We start from the raw sequence: 10,000 nt of genomic DNA, 5'->3' as shown, positions 1-10,000 counted from the left end.
ATAGTCCTCTCTATCCCTTTCCCCATTTATTCCTTCGTCCCTCCCCCTCTCCCTCTCACACACGCCTACCAACCCCAACTCTCTCCCGAAGACCCACCCCAAAAATAGTCCCGAAGACCCACCCCAAAAATAGTCCCGAAGCCCACCCCAAAAATAGTCCCGAAGACTATTTTTTTATATTCATTTTTTTTTTTTTGTAAATTTACCATTCACTAAGAGGTGGACCGGGTTTCGCAAAAGCCACCCGGGAGTGGATCACTTTATTTCAGTGAAAAGAAAAACTCCGAAAACCCGCCTAAAACACGCTCCTCCCGCCTTGCTATGACTTACGTACCGACCCCCCCCCCCCATCCCTCCATCCCTTTCGCAGCCTCCGTGCCAGAGCATCCCTTCCAAAGTGATACTGATGTATCGGGTCGACGGCTCTCGGAAACGCCTTACTGCCGTTGCATGTTGAATGTTAAATGTTATGTTGTTCTTTCTGTGTCGAGTCTGTGTGGAATGTAGCAGTACAGGAGAATGTCAAAGGATTATAGAGGCTATGGAATCTAGAAATATAAGATAATCTTTATTGAAGTATTCGAGTTTTGTGTAATAGATTGTAGAATTCAGGATGTTTATAACAGTATCGGAACTGAAGAATTTGTTTGCGAATGTTGTTACAGTTATCTACACAAATGTTCTTACATACACACACGCTCGCACATCTATGTATCGCAACATAAAACAATAATAGTAATAATTGTAATGATGAAGGTAATAACATTATAATAATGATATTGTATCGGTAATAAAACAGGCATGACAACACGAATTCCAGCACAAGTAGAATAATTGTTACCATCAAATTAATGACAATAATGGTAATCATGATAATGTGTGTATGTATTTATGACAAAATAAAGTGAAAGCAGTAAATCGGTACAAATGGAAATCGAAACATTGGTTAATTTGAATACTAATTTGTACATCAAAGCCTAATCATTAACTCCATGATTAATCAAAGTATTGTCTCTGAAAATCTTTTACTGGTAGAGGGAGTGCGCTTGTGCGTCCTCCCTGCACCTTCCATTTCTTGCTGTGATTTGCATTGCTCTCTCTCTCTCTTTGTTCTTTCTTTTACTCTCAATCTCGGAAGAAACGCAAACTGCAAGTACAACCAGAACAGATATGCAGCCACACACACACACACACACACACACACACACAGAAATACCTGTACAACTCTCAAGTGAGTATAGCTTTCTCCTCAAAAAATAATATCATGCCATCGTAGAGCTTTCACTCAGTCCCAGTCAGATACATTAATGACTCATGTTTACCACCACTAAAGTTCTGGCTCTGACCTCAGTTGAATGCTTAAAACTTTCTCGGACTCAGGTCTCCTAAACTGCATCTTGCTGGTTACTCTGATATCTCGCAACCCCTGAAAGGCTGTACAAAGGCTAGATGATTCAGAGTATATTAATCTGATATCATAGACCAGACCACAACTATTGCTATACCCGAGTTCCCTCATTCCTGCTCCCAGTAGGCGGGTGCTCAAACCGAAGGGAAAAATAATGATTTTATGATTTTGCTTTTTTCTTCCAAACACGTCCATGCAGACGCTCAGCCTACGCTATCTCCCTTTTCGCATTTACATATAGACCCAACATTCAGCATACACACCGTATTTTTCTTCCATCCTTCTCTTATACAACATTCACGCCCACATATAGACCGCATACCGTTCCCGAACCTAATAATCAGGCGGTGGGAGCGTGCCGTAGGCCTGGAACCTTACACGTGTTCACTGAAGACAAATCTCTTCCTATATAAGTAAAAAATGTATATTCTTTGTTGAACTCGAACTCAACTAGACACATTAAAGTCTATTGGGTCTACTCCCCGCTACAAGAACAATGATGGTAATAGTGATAATGATAATCATGATGATAGTAAAAATAATAATGATAATAGTAATAATGATTATGAAAATAATATCAATAATAATAATCATCATCATCAATATCATTTTCGCTGTTATAATCATTAGTACAAATATTACCATTGTCATTATTATTTTTTTTATGACTGTTATGATTTGAATCATTATTATCCTTATTGATATTATCATTATTATTATCACTATTATTATCATCATTATGAACATGATAATAGTTATCATTATTTTTATTGCTATTTTTGTTATCATTATCATTAATATCATTATTATTATTGTTATAATTATCATTACTTTCACAATTATCATTATCATCATTATTGTTTTTGCTATCATTATCATTCTTCTTATCATTACCTTTATTATCACTTTTATCATTACTAATACTAATACCATAATTAATATCAACATTGTCATTATCATTATAATTGCCATTGCTGTTATTGATTATTTTCATTATCACTGTCATTACCATTATTGTCGTTACTTTTATCATTATCATTATCGCCATCAAGATTAGTATCATCATTATTATTATTATTATATTTATCATAATTAGTCATATTATAATCGCTATCATCATTATCATTATTATTACGTGTTACTTGTATAAATATAATTAGTATTGCTGTTATCATTATTATTATTGTTATTACTTATTATCATTATATTATTCTTATTATAACTATTATCATTATTATTATTATCCTTATCATCGTCTTTATGATTATCCTCATTATTATAACCATTATCATTATAATAATTACTGTTATCATTATCATAATTACTTTCATTTTCATCTTTATTATCAGTGCTTTCCTTATCAGTATCATCATAATCGTGATCATTATCATCATCATCCTTATTGTTTTACAAGTAGTATTACGTGCAATGTTATGTAATCGGCTTGGCCTCGTAACCATGTATTGGCAAATGGCTTATTGGTCACAGTAAGCTTGCTATCAATAAAAGTTAAAAAAAAAAAAAAAAAAAAAAAAAAAAAATTATATGCTGGTTGCCTATGCCTTAGGGACCGATTGAATACATTTTGATACTGTTCATTTGAGTAGAGAAGGAGACACAAGGGTCGGCTAGCCTCTTTGGGAAATGAGGCCTGATTAAAACTAATGGCGGAAATCTGCGTGTCTAAGTCGACCTTCGGAATTACTTTCATGAATATATAACCTCTCCCATCGGGATTCGAACCCTCACCACGGCTGCTCTTTCTACACACACTCCCATGGGGAGTGTGTGTAAAACTTCGCTCTCCTTACGTACGAGTAGATTCTAGGTAATGTCTATAGAAGCTAGATAGCTCCTAGTTGTACACTCTTTTTAGTGGGTCGTGTATCTCAGTGGCTAGAGTATCAGTCTTGCAATTACCTGCAATAGCGGTAAGTTCGAATCCCTATCGGATAGGATATATATTCACCATATCAATGCGGCAGTGCATTATTCCATCTTTCAATTACTTTGGTATTTATCATTACTGTTACTTTGGACACTGGTTTCACATAAGTATTATGGTTATTATTCAATTCAAATTCAAACGTTTTATTTACTCATTAGTGGTAAATACATTTGTATCAATTAGAGCAAAAATAAACAGATTAGTAAGAATGCTGAGTCTTCTGAGAAATGTGTTCCTTTTCAAAGGCACCCAAGGAAATACTATTACATTCACCATTATACCTAATATTATCATTATTACCTTTCATATTATCATCATATCTATATTTACTCCTGTATTACGTCAAAGATCTCTTATGTTCGTTGCATATTTAACGGGAAGCATGGAACAAAAGAAAATGAATTATAGCTTTCCAGTTTATTCAATCACTCGCCACTAACATGTATTTAAAGGGTACCAGCAAATTCGTTACAACATTCCAAAAGCACAAGGTCAAGGTCTTCAAGCAGGAAGACTTTCAGCAGGAGATTGTCCCACTGGACCTGTTCAGCGATGTCCCGTGAGGAGTTAGGCCGCTTCTTGTGGGACTAAGACAGAAGTGTTTGATATTAAAGATATTGGATAATGTGAGCTGCTGTATATATATATAAGAAGGCGAGTGACCTACGCCATCCATAGTACTAAACAATACCTTACAACAAAGGGGAAAAACCCTAAATAAGTTCCAATACCGGCTTGATCTCTGCGACTGCAGTCACAATGATATATATATATATATATAAATATATATATATATATATATATATATATATATATATATATATATATATATATATATATATATATATATATATGTATGTATGTATATGTATATATGTACATATATACATACACACACACACACACACACACACACACACACACACACACACACACACACATATATATACAGACACATATATAATATTCTAACTATCAGTATCATTATTTCCATTACCATCACCATAATCATCGTCGTTACAGTCATGGTTAGTGTGATTAACAAAAGTTATGATAATTGTAATGGTAATGATAGCAATCATTGTTATTACCATAGCCATTACTATTATTATCATAATTTTCCTTGCCGTCATCATTATCAAAGTAATAATAACCATTACTATTAACATCATCATCAACATCATTATTGTTACTACTAATAATATTCTTATTATTATCATTATGATCATGATTATTATAATCATTACTATTATTATTATCATTATAATTATTGCTATTATTGTTGTTATTATTATTATCAAGATTATTATTATCCTTTATTTTACTTATTAATTATTATCATCATTATCATTATGACCCTCCCACATCGTCAGCTGCTGCTGCTGATGGTTATTATGATGATCGTTGTTACTATGATCGTCGCATTATCTGTGTTACTCTTGCTACTAATCCCATCATCACTATTAGCTCCTTCACCATAATCTTCACTATTACTGATGACAGATGACAAGCATCCAAATTTCTAAACTAATACTGCGCAGAAGGAGGACGAATGCAAAGCAAATGTCGACAGAAATGCAAAAAGAAAGACAGGGAAGGCAGGACAAGGCAGAAGAGGGGAACGGAGGCAGGGGAAACGTTCGCGAGGGGAGTGAACGTTGGGGAATATTGAACGTTGCCACCAAAGCAGCCCGTGGAGAGGATGGGGCAAACACCCGCATCTTGTTAATGGCTGATTCGGCGTGGCGTGGGTTCCCTTCATTAGAATTACGGATATTCGCGTGTCACTCTTTCCGAATACAAAATCATTATCCTTTTCATTTAGCTCTAATGCATAATCCGAAATGATTTCCTGGTCGTCTCATTAACCCGTTTGATTATACGCTTTCGTTTTCATGATATGGTAATATGTATGTTTCCCTCGATTCTCTTTGATCAAATTGAAATGAGGAAATGAAACACGCCCTAAGTATATCCATATGCAAATGAGCCTCGAATCCGCATCGCAGACTGTGCCAATATAAGTCACCACTAATCCGCGGTAAATGCCAGCCTCTTTTGCCTTCCGATTAAACTCTCGGCCTCGACGGCTCTCGCTCTCACCTTTGCGGCGGCGGGGAGGGCGGCGGCCGGCGCTGATTGGCCGCTGGAAATGCCCCTCGAAGTCAAGGAGTTTCTATTGGCTTCGATTCAACGGCGCTTTTAAAAAATGGAGGCAGAGAGAACGGTCTCCTGGCTCGCTTTCCCTTTTCCAAACACAGGGAACAATTTGTCATTTTGATCAGGAGAGCTTGTGAGCGCAATTTATTTACACAATAATCCATTTGTTTTCTTTCATGCATTGGCCGAGTCATTCGTTTGTTAGATTTATCAAGATCTAAAGTGAATGATACGTATAGTTACAAACCCCAGGTCTAGATCAGTCTTTTTCTTAATCAGCGGCTTTAAGGATGCTAATGGAGCACATACATAATGGAGTCTGTTATTGAATGGGGCGGAGACATTCATCGATTTCACTTCAGCGTCACGATTATCATAAAACGTATGCCGTCATTTCTCCTGCTGTCATTTTTTACTGTCAATACCAAACTTGTTTTCAACGACAACTGATATGAAATCTTCAGTACTGTTGTTGCTCTAGTTATCGGCAATGATGGCAGTGATGATGATGATAAGAATTATGGCGTCGACTGTGATAATAACAATAGCAGTAGCAGCGGTGATAGCAACAGTACTTGTAGTCAGTAAGAGCCTTATCACCATGATCATCATCAATCATGAAGATAAGCAGTAATAGTAGTGGTAGTAGTGGTGGTAATGGCAGTAGTTATAGTAGCAGTTATTGTTGTGTTGTAATAGCACTAGTAGCACTATCAGACAGGTAGCGAAATGGAAAAGATAAATAGCCAGCGCCGTCTGGGAGCTGTCAGAGCTATCGGGGAAATCGCAGCTGAGTATGCTAGACACAAAACAGAGGACTGGATAAAAAAAAAAAAAAAAAAGAGAAAAAGAAAGAAAGAAAGAAATTAAGAAAGAAAGAAAGAAAAAAAAACAGCCCCTGCAATAACAGCCCCCACACAGCCTATAGAGACTCCACACCCAGACTTGAACATCGATGGACCTTCCCGATAAGAACGGACGTCGCTCAGCTGTTTCGACCGCTTGAGGACGGGATGTGTCCTCAACGCCCACGGCAGGAGGGGCGGGCATTGCAAACCCGGTGAATCTAGCACAATCTAGCACAAAGACAATATCAAATACCAAAACTCTCGGACATGAGCTCTGACGACTCGCACTATCCGATAAACTGCGACAGACGAACTTTGCTCGAGTGAACAGCTGGGCATCAGTACGACAGGTAAGACATGAGAAACAGATATCGACGGTCACGCCATACCTCTCGCACGACCTGGGACGGGAGGTAGAGTTTGGCAGGAAACAGGTGCATAAAATCATAACCTCCCTCTGATACAACAGTACACGAAGTACCATCTACACCTCTCCTCGTGATTTTCCTTATTGTATTTACTTCAGCTGACAAAACGAGACCAGACAAAAACAACAACAACAACAAAATTCTTCGGTCTTAACAAACAAGAAATTCAGTGAAATTGTAATCCTTCGGTACCGCTGATCATTGAGCTATTGCTTCATTGTCCTGTTAATGGTAATGGTAATAATACTAATAATATAACAATATAATAATATAACATAATAATGATGATAATAATAACAATAATAATGATAATCATAAAAAAAGGTAACAACAAGAATGAAAATGATGATATTAGTAATAATAATATTAATGATGATGATAATAATTACAATGAAAGAACAATAGAATAATGATGATAAAAATGACAGTAATGATAATAATAATAATGATGATAATGACAATAATCATAATGACATAATGAGCATGATGATAATTATAATAGTGGTGTAAGCAGTCTTAGTAATAATATTCTTACTACTACTTCATCTTCCATGATAATAATGATAATCATGATATTGATAATTGTAATTTTAGAAATAATAAAATTGATGAATAAACGATGGTGATAACAATGATCGTTATGATAATAATAATAAGAAGAAGAATGATAATAATAATAAATATAATAATGATGATAATGATAATGATGATGATGAAAATGATGAAAATCATATTGATCATAATGGTAGTGTTGGTAATAATAATGATCATAATGATATGGTAATAACAATATCAATAGTAATCATAATAATGATGATAATAATGACAACAATAATAATAAGGATGATAATAATGATAATGATAATTTAATAATCATAATTACGATAACAATATTAGAACTAATAATTACAATGACGACGACAACAACAATAATCATAATTATCATGATAGTGAATCATAATTATGATAAGAATAATAGTAATAATGGTGATAGAAATAAAAGTAATAATGATGATAATAATAGTAGTAAAAATAATACACAATGATGATAATGAAAAAGATACTACTACTACTACTAATAATAATGATAATAATAAAGGGTGAAGAACAAGAATTGTTCATTTTGATAATGAAAATGATGATGAAAATAATAATAATAATAATAATAATAATAATAATAATAATAATAATAATAATAATAATAATAATAACGATCACAGTTATAACGGTGATAATAATTATTACAGTTATAATGATAATAATAATGATAATGAAAAATAATAATAATGATGATAATAATAATGATAATCATAATCATAACAATGATAATGATAATAATGATAATGATAATAATAATGAGGATAAGGATAATAATGATAAGAATAATAATGATAATAATGATGATAATAATAATGATAATAATAATAATAATAATAATAATAATAATAATAATGATGATAATAATGATGATAATAATAATAATGATAATAATAATAATAATAATAATAATAATAATAATAATAATAATAATAATAATAATAATAATAATAATAATAATAATAATAGTTATAACGGTAACAATAATGATAATGGTAATAATAAGAATGATAATGATAATAATAAGAATGATAAGGATAATAATAATAATAATAAAAAAAATAATAATAAGAATAAAGATAATAAGAATGATAATAATAATAATAATAAGAATAAGAATAACAATAATAATAATGATAATGATAATAATTACATTAATAATAATGATAATAATTACATTAATAATAATGATAATAATAACACTAATGATAACAATGATAATAACAGTGAAATAATGATATCAATGGTAATAGCAATAGCAACATTGTCAATAAGGATGATAATGATGTTAGTCATAATTATAAAAGTAATAGTAAGAACAATAATAAAGATAATAATAGTAATGACAATGATGGTAATAATAATAAAAGTATTAATAATATTGATGATACTAATATTGATATCAATAATAACAATTAGCAGCAGCGACAACAACAATATAAATAATAATCAAGATAATAATGTTGAGAATAATGGTAATAATAATAATAATAATCACAATATTGATAATAACAATAACAAAAATGATTATGTGTTAATAATGATAATTACAGTAATGATTATAACAATGATGATTATGGGTTAATATTGATAAATACAGTAATGATAATAACAATGATGATTATGCGATAATGATAATGATAATGATAATAGAAATTACTTAAATATGAAGGTGATAATAATGATAATAGTAAAATCGATAATAGTAACAGTAATAATGATAATGTTGATATTAGCCATATTTATATTGACAATAGTATTAATGAACATAAGAAAAATAATAAAAAGCAATAACAATTATAATTGATGAGAACACTAATGAAAATGGTATTAGTAGCTGCAACAATACTAGCAAGTAGGACTCTACATGCCGAATGAAAAAATGCAATTTAAGCTCAGTCCTTTGTCATTTCAAAAATCATTTCTCTCGCCATCTAGGTTTAGATCTACAAAAAGAATTCTTCAGTATCAAACGTTTTCAAATTTAGTTTTAAAATATCGGGTTTCCTGTTTCACTGGCGCGTCTCATCCTGGGTTGTGAGTCGTGAGTAACATGAGTTAGAAAAGAGTAATGAAGTATCTCGGATGAGTGAAAAGGATGCTGGTGCACCGGGGAGGGGGGGAGGGAGAAAGGAGGAGGGGGGGTGCGAATGGAGGAGGGGGGGGGGAAGCGAATGGAGGAGGGGGATGTTCTTCAGGAGCATAAGGGCGTAATTCTGTAGGGCTTCTACTGGGACTGCTAGGGAATCGAGGGGCTTCGAAGGCAGGGCTTATCATAGATTCCCTGAATGACACTGGCACACACATATTCACGTGTACAGACAGTAAACCTCGGTAACTTGTCAATGGAGAAGAATTTGTGAATCAGTACCATCGACCGCCCGCAGAGATTATCTATAAAACCTTGTCATATTGTAGCATGAGTTAATAGTTGATGTTCACGAAGCTAGTCCTGCTTCTGGTAAGACAATCTTGGATTTTGGGTTGTATAGTGTAGTAGTTCACTTCTACTGTCTCTGGCATTTACCGCCTTGTAAGAGTCAGTTCAAATCGTTGTCAGGGAGGATGAATACATTGTTTAAAAATGCTTTACGGCAGTCTTCCATCACTT

Source organism: Penaeus vannamei, chromosome 2, assembly GCF_042767895.1.
Source record: "Penaeus vannamei isolate JL-2024 chromosome 2, ASM4276789v1, whole genome shotgun sequence".
Classification (NCBI taxonomy): Eukaryota; Metazoa; Arthropoda; class Malacostraca; order Decapoda; family Penaeidae; genus Penaeus; species Penaeus vannamei.
This window is presented reverse-complemented; position numbering follows the sequence as displayed.